This window comes from Photinus pyralis, unplaced genomic scaffold, assembly GCF_008802855.1.
Source record: "Photinus pyralis isolate 1611_PpyrPB1 unplaced genomic scaffold, Ppyr1.3 Ppyr1.4_LG6, whole genome shotgun sequence".
Taxonomy (NCBI): Eukaryota; Metazoa; Arthropoda; class Insecta; order Coleoptera; family Lampyridae; genus Photinus; species Photinus pyralis.
This window is the reverse complement of record NW_022170663.1, coordinates 16658220-16685791: the sequence shown is the minus strand read 5'-3', so window position 1 is coordinate 16685791 and position 27572 is coordinate 16658220. Positions and strand designations below refer to the sequence as shown.

The 27572-nt window shown below is 35.0% G+C and overlaps 1 protein-coding gene across 1 annotated transcript in view; it reads right to left on the bottom strand.

The window, feature by feature from the left end:
- Positions 1 to 27572, bottom strand: part of LOC116174298 (frizzled-2) — a 164973-nt gene that overhangs the window by 90104 nt on the left and 47297 nt on the right. Inside the window, exon 3 of the mRNA XM_031492192.1 lies at positions 15167 to 15200. The gene's annotated coding sequence lies outside the window, so the exon portion shown is untranslated. The remainder of the gene's footprint in view (positions 1 to 15166; positions 15201 to 27572) is intronic.

Here is a 27572-nt window from a genome sequence, read left to right as displayed (position 1 = left end):
ATCGCGCAATCTTTTCAAATTTCAATACGGCAATGCGGAGTGCTTATTATTTATTAAAATATGCACTAGGGGTTATTGATTTATGAGCATTAGATGAAATCGGCCAGGAAAAATACACTTATACCGCGCCGGAGGCGTTTTACGGCAAGTTAATAATACGTTCTGGTATGTACGAAACTGTCATTAAATTAACAAGACACTAATCACGTCCTTAATTCCAGTATTGTAAACATAATTACTTCTTCCCACCCGTCACTTAAAGCAACAACACTTCACCATTTAGTAGCTTCAACATTGAAAAACTCAAATTAGAAAGAGCGCCTGTTAAAAGGACGAAATTTATCAATACTTTTGTAACCTCTCAATGCGAACAAGAGAACCTCGTCTGGTGTCTGGTTGATGGTATCTTTTGTTCGCAATTAATTATTCTTGTGAATAATTTTAAAGTGCAAAAACACTCAGTGCTAGGATCATTGGAGTGAAGACTGTGTTTATTACTTAACTAAAAACATTAGCATTCGCGACTGCTTCTTGATTTATATCCACTTATCAGACGGAAATGTAATCACTTTGCACATTTGTGGTTACATTTATACGCTACTGAATAACTATTATATCAATCTCTTTAAATCTGATGGTATAAATTTAAATAACGTATATGCAAATTAAATGTGCAATGATAATGTACATTTTCCTTCTGTATACTCGCGTTTAGATGATGGTTGTAGTTTTTTATTCAATGATAAATTAACTGATAGCTTTAGTGCCTGTTAAACTTGCCCAAGAAGAGGTAACCATGCATATAGTTATACCAAAAAACGTTTCCGAAAAGAACCTCACGTCTTTCTGTTTTGAAACATTGAAATCTAACAAAAAGGAAAAAGGAAAAACAACGAAAAGACCTTTTCAGAAAATGCAACCAGCAGGTATATTTTGCACTTGATTGCAAAATGAGGTCTGAGAAAGGATATAACGTGCATTTCAGGGTCACTTTAAATGTACCTACTCCAGGGAAAGTAGTTTAAAGTTTTCAGCTTTCCAGAAGATATTTCCAGAAGATAGAGATTCTGTAAGGGTAGAGAATTCTCTAGGGTGCCTATAACTTTCTAGAAAAGGGGACGATGAAGTACTAACTTGTCAAAAAACCTCTGGAACAGTTATTTACACAAAAGTCAGGAAAATGACACATTACGGTGAGGAAATATTGAAGTACGGGGCGGAGTAGGTTCTTTAATTTCCGATATGATATTTTACCAAAAGGTCAGTAATTGACGCCTATGGAGGGGTTTTAGTGGGTATGCCCTGTGAAATTTCCAAATTAGAGAGCCCGAGGCCCAGATAAAATATATAATTATTATTGGAAACATTTAACGACGAGAAAATGGCTAGATTACTCAAACATTTAATTAAGAGAAGGTATAAACCTATATCTTAAAACCCAAACCCATGTAAGATAGCAAAAAAGTAATAACTGCCTATTTTAGATATTTTTGCGTAGAATCTAGTGGAGTTTTCAAAAATTTTTTTGGACCAGCCCTTTTGAAATTTTACACAATTTTGTTATTTTTTAAATGCAGCACCCTGTATATCTTAACGTCAATTTTTTTGCATCCGTTTTTCTGATTACACTGATGTATCACAACCTATATTTTTTTAAATTTTAGCCATGAACCAGAATGAAAAAACCTTATTTTCTACTGTTTTTAAATAGTAGGCCATGGATTCATGGAGATTTTGTTTTGTTTATTGTATCTATGGTAACTAAGGTAACCGATGCCAATCAATAAAAATGCGGACGAAACGTGCCATTTCAAAAATTTGAAAAATATAATGTAATATGATATATAAATACATAAGTTCTAATACATCAGTGTAATCAGGAGAAAGAATGCAAAAAATTGACGTTAAGATATACAGTGTGTTGCATTTAAAAAATACCGACTGTGTGTCAAAAAACGGTGGTCCAATATTTTTTTTTACTAATCCACTAAATTCTACGTAAAATATCTAAAATAGGCAGTTTTTCCTTTTTAAGCGCATTTCTGCAAAGTTATTGGTAAAAAGGTAGCTGGCTGGAAGCAGATAAAGGCCCGTAGAAGAACGCTTGTCGAAAGACGAGAAGTATACGTGGGACTACATGATGCAGGGGCGGTGACATCTGGGCGCCATCCCCGAGCGGTGATTTTTCAGTTTTTTCCTATCTTCTTCCACAGTTTTTATTTTTTTCAAACTGGTATTGTCCGAAAGATCTTGTAAATGCACGTGGCGGAATTTTGTTTTCTTTTCCTACGGGTGAAATTAACCACTTTCTGCAATGCGCGAGTCTTTGAGGGGTAGTCACGCCGTAAATTATACTCTGTAAATTAGCCTTCATTGGTTACTTTTGCAACTCAGTATATTGAGAATTGAGCTAGTTCTGCAAAATTAAGATTCAGCCACATCCTCAAAAGCCGTTTAGTAATGGTGGAAAGAAAATGAATAACCAATACAAACTAAAGCATTGGCCATGTTAAAAAACCATTCCGCCATTTGGCGAGCGATTAATAATTACTGAGTAATTCATAGAAGGGATTATTTTGCACTAAATTAATTCATTCGATATCTGGCAGTGAAGCTGGTAAAAGAACGGTCCATAGAAAATTCGCTTTCTGTGAACGCGGTGAGAGTCTAAAAGTTTTCGCCATCGAGTTGTAAAATGCGGAAGATTTGTCCTTCTGTTATTCTTTTGCTCGGGCGTAGAAGTTTTGTAATAAAAAAGAATTTTAATTAGTGAGCGCTAATCAAAAACGTCAAACTTAACGTGCAGGTTATCTTCCAAAAAACGTTATTTTGCGTAATTTACTATGAGCAAAATAACATAACCTGCAAATTAAGTTTAACGTTAGTGATAAAACACAGGGCTGACGATGACGGTTTGGTTCACCAAAGTAGTCATTGTTTTAGGAATAATTGTGTGTCAAACCGTACGAATTAACTAAATTGGTAATCGTACAGGTAATCCAGTTAAATTATATTTTTACCAGGAAAGTTGTGGGGTAGTTTTGATTTTTTTGATTCTATATGTTTTTTGGGGTGCTGAATCCGAATCTGAGTTTTGCCAACAAAATTTCATGACGCAACATTGAAAAAAATACCAAAGAAGTTGAAAAAGATATTTTTTGGCAGTTTTGTGCTTACAACTTGAAAACTATCAACTGTTCGCAAATAACCTTCTTATTCAAAATGAAAGTACATAAAATTTCGTACAGATTTCATATTATTTAGTTTTTTCCTTGATGAACCGTTAAGTTAATTTCTAACGAAAAACGGTATATCATATTATTATATTATTTATAATAAGTATATAATACTTATACTGTGCTATCTAAAACTATTCCCACTCTCTTCCGAACCAGATAAATAAATTACAAGACCCTACCGTAGCATGATTCAATAAAAATGGTAAAAGGGGTATATTAATTTCCTATTCAACGGCATTATCCCTCTTGCCCCGGTGTTCTGAAAAATCACGTACGCTTTGAGTTTTATAGAATGTTTGTTCTATCAATGTTTAGGTCTTTTAAATACACTATCCAAGATTGTGAGCCGATGTCGTTTAGAAGGTCTGTGAAGGAGTGGGAGAGTTTTATACCAGACGGAACAGTTATAAAATCTTTTGAATAGGAGGGTTATTTTCGAAAAGTTAATAGTTTTCAAATTGTAAACACAAAACTGCCAAAAAATATCTTTTTCAATTTCTTTTGTATGTAAAAAGGAACAAAGGCAGCCGTCACCATCTGACTACCTTTTTTGTGATACAGTTTTTCGTTGAAATTTCTAATTCATATTAAAAATATAGAAATTCCTAACCCTATTTGCAATAATTCCTGCTGTAATGGGTAGTAAGATCTGATAACATCCCAAAAAGTTCAACTTTTCGTTGTCACCCCGTATCTCAGAAACAAACGTAGCTGGATTGATTTTGTTTGTGGTATTAAAAATTTCCCAAAAAAATGACACAGGGTGATAAAAACCGGAAGTCTCTATCTTTAAAAACAGCAGTCTCAACGAAAATAGGACACACGGCACAGTGTTAACGTATGTCAATTATATGCTACAAAGGGGTGAAGTGGCAGATATCAAATTAGGTAACGGTAACCACGAAGAAAAATGTAGATGTAGAATATATTTCGGCGTTAAGCGTTTCCAAAAAAACCGTGTCTACAATGAAATAAAACGTAAACGTATAGCCTTAAGGCTAACGCTAATTGAATGTGTTGCACCTGACACATTACACCCATAAAAAAAGAAACAATTCTATTTTCCGTTTTGTATAAATCTCTACCGTTAGTACTACGAATATTCTCAAATTTGTTACATAAAATCAACCCTTAAGTTACTATTGGTTATAAATCAATGCGCAGTAGATCAAAAAATATTGTCAACGTTACGTACCATTTCGTAGTGCCCAACCACTGACTTAGTTAAGTGGCACCTTTATTTCTAAATTGTGCATAAAATTGTGCCGTTTAATTAAACCCAAAGTGGATATCGTTTCGATTGACGTCTATTTATGAAGACGATTTCAATTACGTTTAAAACGACTAATCCTTATAATTATTTAAGTACACTTTCGCATGTAAAATAGCATTTAGAGAGGCGGTCAATTTCTTTAATGAGAGGCCTAGCGCCTCACGAATTCGACTCACGTTGCGAAATGTAAATATCGAAAGGCGCATGAAATTGTATCACAATTCACAGCGATTGAGTTAACAACAAGGTGGTCATCAGAGGTTACCTTTTTGAAGAGCTACCGAATCGTACCTCCCATATCCCGAAGGCCCGCGCTAATTTTATGTAATTTCCCAGTACACAAAAAACCCGCTACTAATTCATGGCGCAAGTGGAATAAGGATGCGAGATCTATATGGAATAATAAAATCCAGTTCATCGCGTGCCTACAAAACTCAACGACCGTAGAAAATTCAATCCCAAACGTATACCCTCATTAATTCGTTTGAAAATTAAAGTGGGTCTAATTTAATGTTTGTTTTATTATTAACGATTGACCAACGCTACCACATCGGGCTTTAATTGTTTTATTTGTTCGAGCGAGAATGTTCGGGATCGGTAATCAATCAGTAAACGCGTCCATCCTCCCTTAACCCATATAAGATTGATTGATTGATCTTCTCGCAATGGAACGTATACGTACCTGGAACGTGTATGCGTAAAAATTTATGACTGAGTGGTATAACGGTGAAAATGGGAATTTTGTGTGCACCCGGCGGGGTGTCAAGTCAATTCTTTGACAATTCCAAAAAGCCTCTAAAATAAACAAAGGATAATACTGATGTATTTAAAACTCTTTGTGGTCTTTTCATTTCCCAGAGGCTTTAACAATGTCATTCTTTCGCCTGTCTAGTGTCATGGGTGGCCCTACTTAATCACGTGAAGCCCATCAAAAGATCTAAACTGACTTTGAAATCGTATATCGTATTTGTAGAGACATAAATACATTCGTAATTGAAGATGAGAGTATGTTCTTAAAATAATTTCCCTTCCCTTAGAAAACATCGAGAGGATCAATATCGTCTAAGTTACAATGTCATTCGAAGAGATTTGCAAAGGTCAATGTAAGGCACTCTGATGTCTCCTACTTAGCGTTCGTACGAGTTGTAAAGCTAACGATGTTAATTTTGATGAAACCAGACGTGTCGCTAGGATAATGACAGCTTGTAAATTGATTTATAATGTATATGTTCCGTTAAAAGGAATCCACATAACAAGTTATAAAGAAACGCATTAAGAGAGATCGTTCGTCTTCGTACACCATGAGTACCTAGTCCAAAGCTTTCCAATAGGATCAGCAGGAGGATTAGATTCCTTACGCTCCTCAAATATTAAAGGATTATAGGTATTAAATACAGCAGCAACTGGAGCACGACTCCCTTACGAAATCTTACTGAAACTGAATGGACTGACTTAATAAGATATGTAGAATAAAACTTGCATCTTAAATCATCAGCAGAATATTCTTACAACTCATTTCCATGGCTGAAGATATTTTTTTCTAATTGAAATGTGAATATTTCGGTTAATTTTCACGGAGAAAATAGGGAAAAGTACATATAAGAAACTCTATAAAGCGTTCCGTTTCGGTTCTTTCCTGGGCGGCTTATAAAGCGTCTGTGGGTCTGGTTAAACTAGTGTATGAAATTGTGCGAACAGTGGGATGTAAAATACGTAACGCAGTTCTTGTATTGAAATTCCGATTACCCGATCAGAGATAATCACAGACGTAGCGAAATAATTAATGAGCCCACCGTAATATTGCGTGAGTTTGGCCTATTTTTTAAGGATATTAATACAATTGTGTCAGCAAAGCTGGGTTTGAATCAGGGTTTGAAAAAACCGGTTTTTCCAAAAACCCCAACCCACCGTTGTGAGTTTTTTCGGGCTTTTTCAGGTAAAAATGGGTAATAGTACTTTGTCGATCGGAATTAAACAGTTCGACAATAAGAAAAAAAAGGCGCCGCAATATTGTGGTTGTGTTGTGGTGGTTCACTTTTACATTTTACTATGAGTAAGAATAAGAATACAAGTTTTAAACTGTTTTCAATTGTTAACTAATATTAAATTTTTTATTTTAAAAATTAAAAGTGATGCGTGTATAATTTGAAATATACTTTTGCCATATAAATTTATTTCAAACCAGCCCAAGTCCAAAAACTACTTGTTAATTATTTCAAAATGAAAAAACCCACTAATGAAAAACCCAGTGGGCTTTTTTCAAGTGGGTCCAACCCGAAAAAACTCAGTGGGTTTTTTCGGGTTGGGTACATTCAGGTGAACCCTGGTTTGAATGCGATCGAGATAAGTAAAAGTTTTTATCCAGAAATTTCCATACTACGACTACGAGAGACTCAAAGGGTTAAATGTATAACCCCTGAAGAAATCAAGTTTCAAGTTTTCTTGGAGGGAGCCTTTTCAAGGGAGGGTAACCTAAAGAATAACACCGATTCTAGGGATATCTGCAAGTCACTTTACTTTTCTTTTGAATTGTATAAGGTTGGTTATCTTTAAGAATTTGCAGCGGATCTTGATTTAACGTGATCATAATATCCTTTTAAAGGAACCGTTTTGTGGAAATTAATTGCATTTAACAGATTTATTTTGGAAAACGGCCTATCGTATATTTAGATGAAACCTACATCAAACTTTTTCTTGGACAGACGAAACTTCTACAAGATTACATCCAATCCAATAGGGAAAAGACCGCGTTTAATGATTTTACACGCACTACATGAGGGTGGATTTGTACCAAATGCGTTACTAATTTTTAAATCCGGAACCAAAACTGGGGACTGCCACGATGACTTAAATGGAAATAATTTTATGAAATGGTTGGAAGAAAATTGATTCCAAATCTTCTTCCAAAATCTACCGAAGAAATGCATGGATGACAAAAATGTTCCCTATACGAAAAAGATGACCAAACTGGTATTGTATGAAGTAATAAAAAGACACAAGATCTCAGTCTGATGCAAAAAAGTATACTGTGGATTCTGAGTTCCGAATTGAAAGAATTTTTGGACTTATATTAAACAGTGGGTTGTTTCACATAACACTACATTCAAGCTGGACGATATTAAAAGGTTATCAGCAACCAAATTTACCCATTTACATTTCAAAAAGATGGAATTCCAGTTTTCGGTTAATTAATAAATTTACAGAGTAACTAGACATGACCACTAAGTACAGGGTGTAAATCGAAAAGTGGAACATAGGCGTTTAACATGGGAAATTACTTTTTCTTTGCGCAAACGTTTCCTAATTATTTTACGCAAAAATACTTCAAATAAAAGTTATAGAGATATAAATTCTGCATCTAAATCATGTGAAACGATTATTCTACCTCTTCTTGTACGCGAAAAAATTAATTATAAAGATTCTGTTTTCACGAGTTTTTAGTCTAAGTAGCCATGGCCTATGATAAAAGAAAAACATAGTCCATGGCTACTTAGACTAAAAACTCGTGAAAACAGAATCTTTATATAAATTTTTTTCCGTACAAGAAGAGGTAGAATAATCGTTTCACAGGATTTAGATGCAGAATTTATATCTCTATAGCTTTTATTTGAAGTATTTTTGCGTAAAATAACTAGGAAACGTTTGCGCAAAGAAAAAGTAATTTCCCATGTTAAACGCCTATATTCCACTTTTCCATTTACACCCTGTACATCTCAACAGAAAATTTCCGCATTGAAAGTGTGTGTTTTTATCTGTGATATACATAGGTACCCTAAAACAGTAAATTCCGCACGAATTTAGGAAAACTGCAGGAAAACCTAATTCGGAGTAGCCGGTAAAATGCTCGAAACTGGTCTAAGGTAATTCCCATCTCTGCAACAGATGAAAAATTCACCTCAATCCAGGTCCTCCCGGTAAAATATGTCGTTGCAGATAATGTTTTTCCGACTATAGTTAGAAGTTGTAACTTCAATTAGTCTATATTTTAAACATTGAAATTTTTTGCACCCTCAATAAAAATAGGCCCTGTGCAAATGCAGGTTTTTGCTAAAGTTTGTAAAAAAAGAATTCCGATTGCAGTAATTATTGTTACTTAGAATTTTATAATAATTGGCGGCATTTCAAATTTCGGTATTGAATTTGAATGTTTAAGTTTGCAGCTTGAAACGTACTCGTACAAAATGAAATTTGAAGTTAAATCCAGAATCTGTACCTGTACTTCGAAATTTAATACCCGGTGCTCAAAAGTTACCCTTTACTTTTTAAAGAAGTGAAATTAGTGAATAAAACCAGGGGATCCTAAGATGTTTAGCCCTGCCGGCCCTTGTTTTGGAGCACTGGTAGCGCGCTAATGAATTTTCACTCAGATCAAGGCTCATTATATTGTTAGTCATTATAAATATGACGGTTAACTGAGACAACATTTTATAGGTTAACAATATGATGGTCGCACCTTTGGGTGTGCGGTTGTCTGCAACAAAATTTACTATTATTGTTATTGCAAACATAAAAAGATCCGATTCCCATTTCGTATAAAAAAAATAAAATTAAATAGAAAGCCGAATGGTTATTTTCGTTACGTCCGACAAATATTTGTAAGAGAGCAAAAATTTATAGTCGCATTCCGGATCATAAACGAAATACGGAGTAGATCTTTTCCGAAAACGTGCAAGTAACTTGATACTAAAGCGGTGATTTACACCATAACATATACAAACACGGTGTAAAATTAATTACAATATAAAATTACCTAAGCATGGTGGCAGGCATGCCTTGAATGTTAAACAGACTCGCTTGGTTCGTGTTAGAATTCGTGAGTTGTTTTTCTTGGGCCAGGAGTGAACTAACTCCCGAAGAGAATGCTAGAACAAAGTTCCGACCGCTTGTATTTTTTAACAAATACCCAGGCACGTACGCGTTCGTTCTATTTCGATTTGCGTCCCAATACCACATTCAGATTGATTTTGCGAGGGCACGAACCAGATTTGTGAGTAAAAACCGCCGGTGTTGTCCTGCAAGGAATAGGAAATGTCGTAGGTATCCATCCAAAGATATTTTCATAGCGGCGTGAGATGGGAATTAAAGATAGCATTAGGTGGTTAACACGTCAATCTCTCATAGTGACAATCAAAATGGGCCCACGTCTAAACCCTCAGTCACATATTTCATAAGTTAACACTTCCCTCTTATCTGATCGAAAGAAATCTGAAGCGTTCCTTTATTCTCTTTGTTTCCCCTTCAATTAATTGGTCAAAACTTGCTTTAAAGGCAAGAACTCGTTTTAAAAAAATATTTTTACAAGTCACAGGCCCACCTGTGTGAATTATTTTAATTCGTTGTAAATGTACGTTGTACCATAATTGTTATTAGAAGCGGGAGGAATGTTTATTATGAAAAGTTCCCTCAAAGTTGAATAAGACGGGGAAGCGAAAAACTTTTGACGGATATGATATCTCACGTAGAAAATGGAAGGTGCATAAGAATTTTTGTTATACGAACTATCGCGACGTCCATCTGTCAATCCTCTCCCGGTAAAACTAGGAAGTAGTTTATGTAACTTGAATACCTAATTTATAAAACGTAAATTAGTATGCGTTTCTACAGCATATAGATAAAGAGGGAGGATATTATATTTAGGGTTCCTTCATCTATTTTCGGGTGGTTATGGTTATGGCGTCTCTGAAACTGGAGTCGGGTTATGTTTTGAATAATTATGCGAATGCATTAGAGATTTTAACAGCCTTGTATCATACCCTTCATCCCGTTTAAATGACTTAATCCTCAGGAGGGTGGATGGAAGCCATATGAAGGTGATCGATTGTGACGGAGGTGCAATTTTTTAATTTCGAAAACAACTACGCCAGTAAAGTTAAGTCTGCGGCTATTGCATGAACACCCTTTGATCTTGGGCAAATTTTCTTATCTTGGGCAATTAAGAAGTCGGCACCTTTTAAAATGAAGCGATAATGATGATTTGTTTGCTTCAAATAGGAAGCGTACAGCAGTAAATATTTGCACCCGTTCACTGTATTTGATTCTTTTTTATAACATTACGACAGAGAATATACATAACTTTTGTTGTTCAAGTGGCCTTTTGGTGGTTTTCCGCTCTACGGTCAACATTAGAGACTAATTGCCTCAATTATTTTATAATTATTTTATTTTAATTTAATTTTTTGCAAACTCTAGAGTCGTTTTTGTTGCCCCCAGTCGAGGTGCCAGTATTTCCCTACCACTACACCGAGAACGATGATAAATAGTACGAGTCACCTCTTTCGTTTCGGAAAAAAACCAATTTTTACAAATAAGACTTTAGCGTTTATACATTTTTGAATACTTGTGGTAAATGATTCAATTCATAAAATACTAATTTCAGAAGATTTTATGGAGTGGTTTTGTTTGAATTAGACTCTGAAAACCACAAACAAGATACGAAGAATCGCATACGATTTTCAGTAGGGGAATTTTTTGCGACTCCGCCCACATTCGGAAACCAGACTTTTGATCCGGCGCATATTCAATAGCACTGATCCCGTAGAAATCGATTTGCCGAAGGTTTGACGTGGCTGCCTCTCATGCAGTGAGATGATTAAAAGCCCCAGTTGCACCAACGAAATTAAGCTTTGCGTAAAGTTAAGTCGAACTTAAAATCTATGACAACGATTATTAAGACAATCGTTGCTATGGTATTTAAGTTATGCTTTACTTTAAGGGATACTTAATTTTGAAGGTGCAATTGGCCCTAAAAGTTTACTCAAAAATCCAATAGACGCCTAATTTAAAAGGCTTTAATTTCATACCAAACCCATTAAAATCAACCTAATTGTTATTTTATTACTCGTTTTATTAAGTTCCAGTACACTTTAGACGCCCATAGTAGCTGGAAAAGAAATTTAAATTTAAATAAACCAGTTATGGCCAATTGTACCGTCAAAATTAAGTATCCCTTAAAGTTAAACATAGCTTAAATACCATAGCAACGATTGTCTTAATAATCGTTGCCATAGATTTTAAGTTCGACTTAACTTTAAGCAAGGTTTAATTTTGTTGGTGCAACTGGGGCTTAATAGACCTTAATTTTATTAAGTCGAATTGATTGTTAATGAAAGTGGCTGGTTCAACCAATTATCTTTCCAGTAATGATTCAATATAATGGCAATTTCGCCGATGAATTAACAAATTTCGAAGTCATGGTTTCGCCCAGTATTAATAAAATGGTAGGTACCTTTGCTATATGCTATACATATAACACAAAATATAAGGGCAACTTTTCATTGTTGCTATCACTGAATGTGCCATTCAAAGTAATTTTAGTATACTATTAGAGAGAAGGTTCACAAAATTAAGTTTTCAAATCAACATTTTAAAAAGGCCTTAAAATTGGAGTTTTTCGACTAGAGTAGAGGAGCACCGGATCCTTCAAGGATTAGGGTTGGTGACAGTGGGTCAGAAACCCTGTAAAAAAAACTTCTTAGCTAAATACACGAATCCCTTGGAATCTGGTTTTCGAGTTACTCCAATTTTCAAAAAGTGTGGGTTTTGTTACTTGACTTTTCAAAACGGGACTCTTAATTGTATGCGTAAAAGCCCCTTCCATAAAATTGAAAATTTTCGCCTACCTACTTTTTAAGCTTCACGCCTCTACTGGATGTTGTTTTCCTACCCTAATTTTGTAATTATTTTGTGTTATTTATTTGCTTCCGTCATGGTTTTTCATGACGAGGTTTTCAAGTGCTTTTTAAATTCTCTGCAAAAACATTTGTCATAAAATTGTTATTGAGTCATGACTCATGAGTAATTCTTCAGTGACTTGACTATAGGAAATCACTAGAAAAAGTTTTTAGAAACGTGACCAGAATGTTTACACTGTTTATAATAAATAATAAGGCAGATTGTAGCGTTTCTTTCAGTTCTAAATATTCCATTTTGTTGTAGTTAGCTGTGTTGGGTAAGGTTTTTCTTGTTCTCCCCCTAGAAGTCACCCGATGTACCTTTCGGTATTTTCCCCTCTCTCTTGATCTTTTCTTAATTTTCCACGAGCGCGTTTCTTTTTCCTTTAGAAGATTTTGCGTTCGTAGTGTTTGCTTGTAAAATTTTAATAAGCTTTTACTTTGCTTGACATGTCTAACTGAAAAAAGGATTTGTATTGAGTATTATAATATGTTCTTTTGGAGATTTTCTCTCTTTCTGGTGTAGTGGTTGGCTTTACTCCATCGAATACGCTTTAGCGGATTTATATTTACAAGTAATTTACACCGAGAGGTATGTATGTACAAGATTATAACGCAGTATTATTTTAACTTGTATATTTTTTAGGGCTATGTCTTCTCTCTGTCTTCTCTTGATTTTTTCCTTTTTTTGTGGTTCTTGTTTGATTTTGTACTTGAATAGTTCCGACAAACATATCAACTCCCTTGATTAATTGGAGGAACTTCTTTCGAACATCCTCCTGTGGAAATATACAACTCCTTCTCAATGCCAAAGAGAATTTCAATTCAACAAAAAAACGGTAACACTGAAATTAAATGCAACTAAAATTCCCCAACCAAATAACTAAAATTATTTGCTTGGATCTAATTCTTATCAAGAATGAAATACCATACAGAACTATTTAATTCTTATAGGTCAATTTCTTCAGGAATACCCAAGTGACTCTCAACAAAATCAATATGCAGATTCCTAAAAATAACCGGCCACTAATTTTTAAAATGAAAAAAATGCAAAACAGTGTTCTTGTTCCACCCTGGTTACGTTAATTTCGGATTGAACACCAAGCAAAAATGTACGTACTCCAACAAACCGGCTCCAAATTCTCGAAAATAATACGCGATATTGTTATGTTTTGCAGAATTAGTTAAGCTAAATAGGTAAAAGAAAACCAAAAGATTTATAATTTTGAAACAATTTACAAAATAAAAAGAATTCGGAAGAATAGCACGCCAATGGGCTGATGGCAACTAAAACTCCTAAATCTAAAATAAAAGAAAAATTCTAGCACTAAAGAAGGATTGTAACACATCTCAATCTCATAAATTCTTGAGGTCCCTAGAGATTTCTTAGAGCCCTCTATATTAGTATTATTATATTAGTGAACAATATCGGAAAAAGCAGTAATGGATTTTTGAAGAACTTCCGTGAAGTTTTATACGATTCCTGATCCTGTGAAGGAATTTTAAATTGCCCTTTTTTCTGGGGAATAGGGTGTCTGAAGAACCTCGGGAGAGTATTTTGCGAGCTCTGCAGAAATCATTTGCAAATTTCTTGAAGAATATCTGAAGGGTGTTGGTATAATCTTGTGAGAATCCCTAAAAGTCACTTAAGAATATAGAAAATCTAAATATTTTATTAAAAGAGTACCTATTTAGGTAATTGTCAAGAATTTCTCACCACCATTCTTATATTGCTTTACAAACTCCCTTTTAGTTTTTGCTAACTTCACTTTTATAATAACTATCAACGTGAAATTGTGATCTGTTAGGAGAAATCTTGTGCGGGTAGGTCAAAATATGCAAGAGGGTTGTGAACTTAAATTAGAAATGATAGTCAAATGCATAGATGAATTGTAAATCAACCATACCCCTATTCGCATAATGCTCTTCAATAAATTGTAGTGTACCAATTTATAAAACGACGAACTGCATTCTTGCTTCGCACATTCAAGACTCTTGGCATTTTGAAATCATAAAGCACATTATAACATTGTCCCATGCAAGTGCGATACAAAAATACTCACATACTCAGACTGAGCATGCCAATGCCAAACGTAATAATCATAATAGTACTAATCTATAAATAAAGTGATTGTTGATACCTACACAAAGCTTTTATACTCAATTAGCAAAATACGAAATAATTGAGATGGATTCTCAAGAGATTTCGTCATATTACCCGACTTCAAAGACCCCTTTGATAGCTGATAGGTCATCTAAAATCTCTTAAGGGACAGCCTTTACCGCACCCTGATCTAATTTACTTTAGGTAAATAGACCTCTACCGTACTTAACTTGCGGTGATAATAATTATATTATATACGCTAGCGGTTTGTATCTACACAAATTCTATGTCGACAAAGTCGATTCGAAAAGGCCCACCTCCGCTTTCTTAAGGACGAATATTTCCATATACCTCACAGTGGGATACTGACAATCTTTTGCACGGATATTATTCACGCTCGAAGCCCATTTCTCTCAAAAAATGTCACCAACAAAAGCTAGAGATCGTTTAGAAATTCTGCACTGTTTTGACTGAAATAGATCTCCATTTAGTAAGGTAAATAACCTTCCCATTTTTTTTGGTTAAATACTGCGATATAATATAGCTTTCCACTTGGAAATAAGTTATTTACGATGAGATCGGGCTTGATTTATGTACATCAATTGTCCCACTTGACATCTCTATAATACATTGTAGAATTCTTATACAAAATTGTTTTATTGGACCCTCTTTTATCGTACGAGCCGAGTGATAGATGATCTATGATTGATGGAGAATTAAATTAAAAATGGCGGAAGCGATTTTTCATAATGTATCCTGATGTATTTTTTAGGTCGATCGGATTCAGTTGGAATAAAAAGGGATAACGTAAATGCCCCAATAACTTAGATATATGCATGCATCAACCCACGCTCAATGTATTCACATATGGTAAACTTACATTGTTTGTGATCCTGGACTGCTTGATGGGAAACCTGAAACAAAAATGCAAGAATTACAAGAAGGAAGGAAGAATATTCTATAATTAGGTGCGAACAAAAAGCTCGTCCTGGTGCATTTAATATGTACAAGATGGAGGACTCCCACGGCCAAATGCAATGACAGAAATACGTTTTCCCGGATACGCGCAGTCATTTTACGGTAATGAATGGCACTTCCAGCCTTTTTTGGAGTTATGACTTATTTTCGTGGTGTATTCATAAATAAGCGAACACAAAAAGCTGATTAGCATTTTGTTTTTCTTCATTGACAATAATAGCTACAGAAATTGCATTCTTTAGCATAGATTTAAATAATTCCGTTCCATCAATCATTGATGCTGAATTTGAAATAAATATGGGGCGTGTCCATCGGGAACTCTACTCGCCAAGGAATGCTTAAATTGCAATTTTGATCAAGTCTGTAATTCTCCGAAATTTATTTACAAACGTTAGAATGCGCATAAATAAATAATTTTATGGTGACTGTTGCATTAACGCTTTAAAATAAAAATGATTATGGTTATTGCAAAAGATGTTTGAAAGTTACAGTCTATCTAACAAATAAATAAGAAAATTTAAATTTCAGGATTATTTCGAGTCGAAGATTGATTTCATATTAAAATTTTGCTTATGGATAAAAGTGTTTTAATATTGAGCGTACATTAAAAAATTCGATACAACTAAATTTCTTTCGGCTGTAACTTTTTGACCCGACAGTATAGGTAGTTGAAATAACGACCATTCTGTGTACCAATTTTGAAAACGATCAGACGTCGTGCACACGGACAGACAAACAGAAATTCAAAAGTATAAACGATCTCGATAATCCAGATTTTGCCTCCTTCGCATAAAAATGAAAGATGGGGGCTTAATTGGTTTTGGAATCTTGAGGGTGCCGCTCTCATATTTGCGATGACGAAAACTTTGTGAGTATTTGTTGTGTTTATCTACCCTCCATCCTTTTTGCCACTTATAGCATGATTTAAACGCTTGATTTGGCGGTTTCCAGGGTTACGGCTGTTTCTGATGCGTACATCCGAGCTCGCCCGTCTCAAAAACCATGAATAACACTCCAAAGTTCACCTACCTTATGGCAATAAAATTGTATACCCAATTTGAGTCCCCATCTTGATTTCTTACCATAAAGAGGCAAAATCCAGATTGGTAATGGGTAAATTTGAATTCAGCAAGGTTTTTTAGCATGCAGACGATTATTATTTCAAATCTTCCACTTGAAAACATTTCCAGAAATTCTTATTGCATGGTCAACCATGATAGTGGTTACTAATCATCACTAATGACGCTACATTTAATATTTTACTCTTTATTTTCGCTTTGAAATTTTATTTTTTGCCATTGACTGATCTATCAGACAGTGTAAGAGAGGTAAGTGGTGGAACAGATGGTAGGGGGTTAGTTCCAGTCATTTTCCCAATAATTACTTTGGAAACGCCACCAACATCGTCAAGCTTCCTCAAGTTGCCTCGAATCTCAATCCGCGAATCCCTGGAAGCTCTTGAAAGATAATTCATTCTTAGTTAATTCGCAAAACTTTGAAGGCGCCACATTAAGACGGTCATTAATTATTTCTCATTGGTAACGGATCTTTTTTCAACCAATCTCTGTTGTTTTTCAAAACCCCCGCAATTTAAAACACATATAACCAGCGCTTCAAGTTTCATGCCTATGATGAGCTAAAAACTGTAACTTTATATAGCTATTAAAAACGACTGAATTTGTGATACCCTTGCGCTATACACCCTAGACACCCTACAACTTCCCATAATATTCAAAACTTAAACGGATCTACCCTTAAACTCGAAATCTATCACATTTACAACATTTTAAATCCAAACTTTCCTCTACCGTTACAAAGCAATAATTCTTGCTTCTTGTCTTGTCTTGTGCAAGACAACAAGACTCTTTGCAAGACCCTGTTATCCCTTTTGGTAAATATTCTCTTTTGAAATTTACTAAAGGCTAAGTGGCGCCTACCCGGTTTACAACGAGTATATTTCCTTTTGATTCGTTTTGGCTGGTGTAAGAGAACCCCATTATTCATCTTTACTTTACCTGAGCGTACCGGGCGCTTATCTAAAGGCTTGCTTAAAAAGTGAACTAACAACATTCTCCCAGAATCGCAAGCAGGTCAACCTCTATAACAAAGTAGAAGGTCTTCTGTATCTTCGAACCTCCATATGCTCGTGATTGTTCGGTTTCTTTAGAATCTTCCCAATTTTTTTGTTTAATCCTCTTCGAATGCTTCGGATTCTTCAAATTCTTTATCACGTTCTTTAAATTCTGCAGATCTATTCAATTTTTCGGATTCTTTGGATTTGCTATTTCTTGGAATTATTCGAATTAGTCCGATCCTTTCGATTCCCTAAATTCTTCAAATTTCTTTAGGCACGTGAGATTCTCCAGATTATTAAATTTCTTCGGACATTTTGAATACTTTTTCAGTTTATTTAAGTTTTTTTCATCCCTTTAAATGCTACAGACTCTTGTAATTCATTTCTTCGGAGTCGTGCAATGCTTTAGTAAGAATCTTATCATGCAGTAGTGAGTACTATCGAAACGTAAAACTAAACCAGTGTTCATAGCCTCAGCACCAGCGGCTTCAGGAGATCTCATAGGGTACCATGAGACTGTCAACGTATCATTGGGGTGGAAAAGGCGTCACGCATGAACCTGATGACTACAAATGGTGGAATGTCGTATCTGGAAAGAAAGTGAAAATATCGAATTCTCAATTCTTTGTTGAAAGCCTTTTCTACGGAACTGATGCAAGTGTTACGGCACTGCTTAATGAATTAGCACCATTTTGGTAGGCATCACAAGCACTGGTTAACGATATATTGGAGAAGTGGTAGATTCTTTTTCCTTTCCTTTCAGCAAATGGAAAATTGTCCTTCCCAACTAAGATAATGATTTGGAAGAAAATTAAGGAAGACCTACAGGAACAGGAACACCCAATCTCCCATTGAAAAAATCCAATTTAGAAATTTCAGTTTTAGTACGAAGGCACTTAATAGCAATGTTGATTAACAACTTTGAAAAAAAATTCAATAAAACTGCGACGGCTTCTCTCCAAAATTAAATCTAGCATAAAATTGAACTAAATTTTACTTACTCCTAAAAATGCAATCCGTTTTGCAAGAGGCGCTAATATGACCTATAAAACGCGAAAAATAGTCGCCGAAATTTTGACGGAATGCGAATGTTATCATACTCATTTTCATAAACTTAATTTTCCCCTAACAAGGATCAGAAACGTTCGTATGATTGTTACGTGTGATAATATGAAACAAATTTAAATTTCTTAAATTTGATATATTTTCCTTTTAGTTGGATCCCCGGGGTGGTATAGATAAAATCATGATTTTTTCTTATCTCCAACGCAATGGCTTTATAGATGACATTTCATTAATTTCCCCTTTGTGAAATATTTCATTTTTTTAATGTTATCAGATTTTTATATATCTGTCACCGTACAGATTTATGTCAACCCCTTACTTTCGATCAAACGATACATCTTCGTGTTCGAGCGTTGTTACAACTGTTGATATTAAAAACTGGTGGAATGCAGTAAAACTCGTTTATATTAATCATGTTTAAAGTTGAATTGCATTTAAATTTCGCGACATGCACCGATATTTCAATAAAATTTAATTGCAGTTGTAAAATTGGCAAGAATTTCTGCTTCTGCGTGGCGTTTTGCATGTCTCGGACAAAATTTATATTCTTCCATCTCCGTCAAATATTTTCTGGCAACGTGAGGCGTTAAGACTACGTGAAGGCATTAGGTTATAAATCATACAGAATAAATCACTTATTTAATTGGGAGGTTTAACCGCACGGCAAGGTGGACACCTGCAAGCACCACTATTTTTTACCGCTAATTGATATACGTCAAACAATCACTTTTTATTTATCGGGCTCCAAGTACAAACCGTGTGATTTTGAATTCATAAGGTGTAAGTTTCCAAAATTATAAGAACTTCCTAATGTAGTTTTTGTCTTCGTGTGACGTGCTTTGCTTAAGAAAAGAGGGTACGAAGGTTATGATCACTTGTTTCCTGAAACGTACCGTAATTCTATTTAAAGCGGCGTCTTCTTTGATAAAGGGTTGACTAGTTCGTTTGTTCTTTGTCGCTGTACCATACACGAGTTCATTTAGTTTAGAGTGTATACGCGTGGTTCTTTGGAGATTATTGCCTTATGTGACGATGCTTGTAAATAATAACAGTCTTATTGCTGATTCTTTTTTTAAAGAGTGGTATATAGTAATAGTTTCGGAGAAGATAATGAAATTGATTCTCACTTTGAAGGGTTGTTAGCTGTACATTGAGATGACGGGTGGTGGATTAATTGTGTATTAATTATATTCAACAGGAAGTCTCTTAGATGGAGGCCAAGTTGGAGACTGCTATACCCGTATGATCAACCTCACCCCCAACATAAAAAACCACCTCACCTCACTACTTCACTATTATATAAGAAATGGTAAAAAATTAAGATATTGTAACCTAAATTTAATTATTTATTTACGATTAATTAACAATAAATTTATAATAGTCTAGAGTTCTAGACTATAACAGTCTATAACAGTTATTATTTATCACTCACATATACACTTATACACTTTATAACAGCGCGAACTGTTAGTCACTTCGGCGTTCATATTGGAACTTTCTGAAACGCGATTCGATTTGCTTATATAGCAAACTCCCCTCTTTCTCGAAAGTTCTCGAACGTTCCGAATGCTCCCGAGTGTTCTAGAATGCTCTTTAACAAAACACGTCATAGGACATAGGACTTTGTTCTTTATCGCCGATGGATGTGTCTCGATGGATTTTGTGGCATATTCGCTACAATATACTTATACTTTAAACAGCTACCGTTTGAATACGAACCGCTGATTGTGATTTGCAATTTTTTTAAAAGATCAAAAATTGCTTTAGATAACTAACTAGAGGGAAGTTTAACGAAAGGTTTACCGCAGTCTTAGCATTTCCCCCGCAATTGCAGCTGTCAACACTTTAAAGTTATAACATATAAAGTTCTTATTGGTGCTAGTGAATTTTGGTCATTGCTGTTGCCAGATAAAATGAAAATGGAAAAAAAAACGTACCCCTCATTCAAAATACACAATTAGGGTGGACAGTATCTGTACTGCTCCATTTTGCGAACCCCAATTATAATTCTTCTGTACTTCATGTGGAAAATAAGGCTTCTGAAGATGATGAAATTCCAGCAACAAAATTCTTATCATGATCTTAAATGCGAGGAATTGTTCTTAAAATACACCATGAGAGCCCAAATCAGCAATTCATTGTAAAGTTACCCATATACAACAGAACTTTTAGGGAATTCCTTTCAAACAGCACACACAGCGAATAAAGACATTTCCATATTACAACTAAATACTGTTACCTACTTTACATATCTTCAATATCGCTCAGCTTCTAATACCATTCTTAAAGACTTTTACGTGGATGCTCACGGATTCGAACGATATTAGTGCTCTTGAGCGGGTAAAGAAATTTCATAGATACTTAAATCTAGACACTTTTATAGTGGTAAGTGGATTTCAAATGTCCCATATATTGTTAATAAACTCTCAAACAAAAAAAGGCAACAACCCAGTAGTTCCCTTAGTAAAAAAATGAGGTCAAAAACATTAGGAATACAATGGGTTAGCGTTAGCCAATCAGATGCGTTAACATCCAAATTGCTACCTGCTAGTATTTCTAAATCCACTACAAAACGGCATACAATGCTATTTATTAAGAAGTAGACATAGGGATTTACGTGTATTGTTTTCCCCTATTTCTACTTTTAAATGACAAAATCTCTTCTGAAGGGCACCTAATTTTATGTAACCAAAATAACTTCGTAAAATAAATAAAGGTCTGGCTGTCATATGAATTATTAATTTCAATATTGTTGCTTTGGCTTCACAGAAAATAAATCTCTTACGCTTCTTAGTTACCGGTACTATACGAATTCTCTTCCTGACTTTACGTTGATGATGGTCTTTACACAAATCTTTCAAGTGTTAACCTTCCTAGGGATTTTCGCGTTCCTCAAATTTTTGTACTCGGAATTCTTAATGAAATATTGGTATTGTTTTGTTGAGGAAGGAGATGTTAGACTAACTCACATGCCACTGCATACGGTAAATTTACCTCTGAAGTACTTGCCTCCAAAATCACGTTACGCAAAAATCTTTCTAAAAAATGTCTTGCACAGAATTTCCCCACTCCACTCAGAAATGTTTGGATTTTTGTCAGTGAGTGAGTAAGTATCTACTAGATCGGGTGGAACTCCACTCACTACAAAATAAAGGCGCAATATTTTATTTTTAATAGAGACCTCCTTGCTTGCAAACCTTTAAAAAAAATAGAACCCTTATAAAACTTTTTCCAAATAACCCTAGAAATCTATGAGACACTTTTTACGGATTTTCGATCTTCAGTAGGTGGCCAATTTGATCACTTATTTGGGGGTGGCTCCCAAACGAAACACGTTGGACCCTCGGTTTATATGGAAAAAGTGCTTGTCTTGATCCCCTCTATCCCCCAATTTATCCTTCATGGTACTCTAATCAGTCGATTTTTGGTAAAAAAAGGAAGGTAATAACTGCCTTTTTTTGAGCCCCGAGAAAAAAATTGTCTCAGATCGCCCCGGAAAAAAATTTTCTTATAGAATGAGGCCTGTAGAATCCATAATTTCAAACAGTTCCAAGATTGGGCTACTAGTTCAAAAGTTACGGCCCTTTGAATTTTTTTTCGAAATTGGTTTCTAGTCTATAACTTTTGATTGAGAAGTCTGATCGAAAAAGTACGAATTGTTTTGGATTCTACGCACCAAAATTAATAAGAAAAAGTGTTTTCCCGAGACATTTTGGTGTAGTCGATTTTTGGTAAAAAAGGAAGGTTATACACTGCCTTTTTTTGAGCCCCGAAAAAAAAATTGTCTCAGATCGACCCGGAAAAAAATTTTCTTATAGAATGTGGCCTGTAGAATCCATAATTTCAAACAGTTCCAAGATTGGGCTACTAGTTCAAAAGTTACAGCCCTTTGAATTTTCTTTCGAAATTGGTTTCTAGTCTATAACTTTTGATTGAGAAGTCTGATCGAAAAAGTACGAATTGTTTTGGATTCTACGCACCAAAATTAATAAGAAAAAGTGTTTTCCCGAGAAATTTTGGTGCAGTCGATTTTTGGTAAAAAAGGAAGGTAATAACTGCCTTTTTTTGAGCCCCGAAAAAAAAATTGTCTCAGATCGCCCGGAAAAAAATTTTCTTATAGAATGAGGCCTGTAGAATCCATAATTTCAAACAGTTCCAAGATTGGGCTACTAGTTCAAAAGTTACAGCCCTTTGAATTTATTTTCGAAATTGGTTTCTAGTCTATAACTTTTGATTGAGAAGTCTGATCGAAAAAGTACGAATTGTTTTGGATTCTACGCACCAAAATTAATAAGAAAAAGTGTTTCCCGAGAAATTTTGGTACAGTCGATTTTTGGTAAAAAAGGAAGGTAATACACTGCCTTTTTTTTGAGCCCCGAGAAAAAAATTGTCTCACATCGCCTCGGAAAAAAAAATTTCTTATAGAATGAGGCCTGTAGAATCCATAATTTGATCACTTATTTGGGGGTGGCTCCCAAACGAAACACGTTGGACCCTCGGTTTATATGGAAAAAGTGCTTGTCTTGATCCCCTCTATCACCCAATTTATCCTTCATGGTACTCTAATCAAAGGTCTCAACAAAAGGAATTAATTTCTACCAACCATAGCTCTCCTCCTCGACCACATATCGTGATCGATATTCCCTTATACCTCAAGAACAGATTGTCGGAAGAGGGTACTCACAAAGGGCGATTGAGACGTCTGCAAGAAGTATATCAATTGGTGATGTCAAAACAAACACTATTTCAGTTTATTTACAGTATGAAAATCAACAAGGGAAAAACACAAGTAATGAAATGCGCTAAAAGAGATAATAGTAAGAAGATAAAAATCCGAATAGGGAACGAGAATTATAAAGCATGTTATTAAGGTAGTAATGTTACACAAGGTAATCGTAGTAAGGAAGATATAAAATCTAGGATAGCGCAGGCTAAAAAAGCATTTGAGGAAAAGGGGGATAAATATAGGAATTAGGAAACGGCTGCTCAAAACCTACATATGTAGTGTAGCCCTATACGGATGCGAAACCTGGACGATAGGCAGGGAAGTTAAAAGTAGGATAGGAGCATTCGATGGATAAGGTAACAAACCAAGCAGTCTTAGAGCTAGTACAGGAAGGTAGGGTAATGTCGAAAACTCAAAACCGTACCGCGATAGAATGATAGTGCACGTGCGCAGAGGCGAAGGATTAATAATAATAATAACGGTCTTTATTAATTTTGTTTTTGATAGCCACGAAAAATACATTGCCTAGGGCGAGATTCAGGAGTAGAAAGGCTACCCCTGCTCTTCCATCTAACCCATTAGTATACTTAGTTATAGAAATTAGAAGGTAGGTCAGAGGGAAAGAGAGGTGTAGGACACCAAACGCTTAGGTACATAGACCAAATAGTTAGGAACGTAGACAAGGGCAGTTATGTACAAATGAAAAGATTAGCGCAGGATAGGAAAGAACCAATCCTAGGATTGAAGAACAGGTAACATTTTTCCATTTAGGTCATACTTTTAACATTATTTTGAGAAGTCATGTTATAGTATCCATTGTAGATAGTAACTTTAGAAAATGTGTCTGTAGGTTCCCCATTTTGAAGCTATGAATTCTTAAAGTGCTTCCCATGCGAAAATCACTTAACTTAACAATAATGTTGAAATTGGAACAAATAAAGCAACTGTTCAATTCAGTTAAATGCATTGAGAATTAGAAATACTCATTTTTCAAAATCTGCCACTTCCCTGCAATGATTTCCGTACGCTTTACTTTCTTCATTTAAAATAAATTTAACGGTCGAATATTGTTATTGCTACCAGATTTGCTACGCATAAAGACTTGGAAATATCCTAAACACCAACACCCACGCTAGCTCTATTATTAAATTATAAAGTGTTGGATGGCCATAAAGTAGGTACTTTTATAAAATACTCTCCATGGGTTCGTTATGTAGTATCGTAAAACGTTGCTATATCATTCGCGTTAATCCCACTTGGAAAACGTCAATTTAATATTCTAGCATTTCCAGATAAAACGCACAAATTATTACGTACCTTTCCTGATAATCTAAAAGTTAGTAAACAAACACTTTAAACCACCAACGCGCCTTTAATTTACTTCACTTTCTGCCCAACAGGCAACGATGTTAAACAAATTTTATACGATAACAATTTGTTTCGTATTGGTAACAATTTGGCTATCTTTATATGACAACTTTACTGAAATAAGCATCTAAATGACTTCATTGTAACGCCTGTTTGTAATTTTTTGTTTGTTCGAACGGCCGTTAATAAATAAGGCATTTAAAATTAAACAACCTACAATTTGAATACAAATGCTTATTATTCATGCAATTTACGATACACGAAAAGTATACTTTACATCTGCAAATTTTTCGCCTTTATCCTTTTGACATCTCGAATGTGTATACATAAATTTTTACAAACGCCACGGGTGGGGAATGACTTTTTCGAAATGGTCCATTAATATGTGTGTTTGTTTTGACCATCTGCATCACGCGAAAACTTTGCATAATTGAGTCATGCATAATTTTGTGGGCGACACCAGACAATTTGACGCTAAGGAATTTCGCACTTTCGGACAGCGGGACCAAGATCAAACCCAGAAGATGTCTTAAACGAAAGGGCGTTAAAGAACGCAGCCTGTTGGTCTTGGGTTGCAATTTTATGTTTCCTATGCTGGAGAGCAAAACGTCAAACGAAACAGAAGAAAAAATCATACTTGACTTTCTCGATTGATTTGCACATGAAAACCGAATTAAAATTGTATCTCGTTGGCATAAAGCAGCGGCCTTATTTCCCTCATTTAGCAGGTTTACACCATAAAATACCGCTGTTTGCACAATTAAACTTGCATTTATATCTTTGGAAGAAGTGTAAATTATGAAACAATGAACTTAATTATGTCTGCTCGAGGCCTGTAATTAAAACCAAATTTACAATCCCTGTTCGTATTTATGCAAAAGCAAAGAATTTGCAGACCGCTCGCTATAATAAAAAATTAAAAGAGAGCAACAAAGGCACTTTTTAAAGTTGTACATTTTACCCTGTCTGCCATGTCTATCGCGAGGTTATTCCACGGAGAACTTGGTCCACGGGGTATAACTCCATATCAAGCGATTACTCCCTAGAGAAGTTCTTTCCCAGCACACCGAATTACTAGAATAAATAAGCGGAAGCTAGTGCTTCGTCAAAATGTAAATCTCGGTTATTAGAACAAGCTATTTGCCGATTTAAATTTAAATTAAAACGCAAAACAGAAATCTTTCAAGGATTGAATGGATCAAAAGATTTCGCAACTTCATTTTGTTCATTATATCTATATGTTTATAAACGTCGTTGTGAGCTAGGGCGATTGTTTCCAAGATTAATTAAAGTTTTACGTACGATGTTAATTATTTTAGTAAATTGAGTTTGCTACTTAGCGATGATTGATGGAAAATAATAACTATTGGGTATTCGGGTAGATGAGAAAATGAAGGGGACTTTGAGGGATGAAGCCAGAATTATTATTACAACCACCGAATTGATCTATAGAAGTTGATTTGACGCATAGAAAGTAACTTTGCTAAATAACGAAGCTTTAATTTTTGCTGTAAAGATTGTCTCGATTTTGATTACTTCATCACTCAGTACAACATGATTTAAATATTCTGTACTCGCATAAATAATAGCATCTAACAGATCCATGGATCATGACTTTTGGCAGAAGCTTGATGGTAAAACCTCAGGTTAGGTTACTATTAGCAGTGGAGATTAGACTGCCGGCCAACGGGGCACCTGTCCGGTAGTTTGCGTTTACATCGCGACTCGCCAAATTTGACGACTGTTGGTTTACCACTATCTTATCGCGTTTTGCTACATTAGCCGATAAAAAATCCGTTAGTTTCATAACGAACAATTATGGAAGTATGACTTCCGTAGGTCTCACTGCGATATTCTGCGCCAAAAGTTGTATAACCCAAAAATGCCATCGGGTTTACCGAGAAAAAGTAAGTAACCTATTTCTAATCTCATTCGTTGTTTTAAACGAGTAAGATATAACGGTGTTCTACTTTTACCAGTAGCAGCAGTAAGAGAGGCGAGTGGTTACTTTAGTAATATAAGGATTCATATACGTAACAAGTTTCATTTCATAAAGAGTTGCGGATCCATTAAATAATTAGCCTGCAAACAGTGACTATTTCATAAATTTGTAAATCGGACAAACCTCTAGAAAGTGTTAAAGATCAAGGTAATGAAGAGTCCCGTTAGCAATGTTGATAGTTTCACACAAGCAGCGATTCGAAACAGTAAGTAAAATCCGTCTACAGTGATCCACCACAGTAAGTAAAATCACGTTGAATGGTTGAATGTAGATATGCGTTTATGTCAACAGTGCAAAGATTATTATATTACTATATTACACTAAATTAATATTTGGGTACATATTATAAGTAGTAACTTTGACATGAAAGTAACTGTGACTCTGCTCGTGAATATGGGGTAAGTCTAGATTGCTGTCGCTTCTCGACTTCTGTCGCTGGGCGTTGTTATTACGAAAAAACAATTAAAATTATGTTTCCTCTGATACCTCTCACACCCGTCAGTGTCAAATTACTATTTGTAAATTAAAAATTGAGTGGAATAAAGATCCAGTTCCGTAAAATGAGTATGGCAACAATGTAAAGTTCAATTACCACGCGCAGTCCGTGATATTTAAATACAAAAAAACACCAAATGGGTGTTCTGGAATGGTACCTTAAAACCCATAGTCGCATGAGCATATTGAAGCGTAATTTTTAACGATAAAATTGAAAGTTATTTATTAACCGCAAAATCAAAGCTTGTCATCGTAAAAGGATTAACTATCCCACGCATCGAATTATCTTCCGCTTGTTTATTCGAAAAGTTAATTAATTTTGTACAAATTGCCTACGAAAATAGAATAAAATTTCACAATATTTATTTGTTTACGGATTCTGCTACGGTCTACTGTCTAAATTCATCTCTACAATAAATGGAAAACACAAGAGAGGTTTCTGACTGTAAGCAGTAAATAAATAAGCCTAAAAATTTGTTCAAAAAACAGATTAGTGGACTGGTCCTCAATTTTTAAAATTATCAGTGACCGAATGACCTGAAAACAAAACACCTAGCTCATGCCAGGAAGCTAAAAAT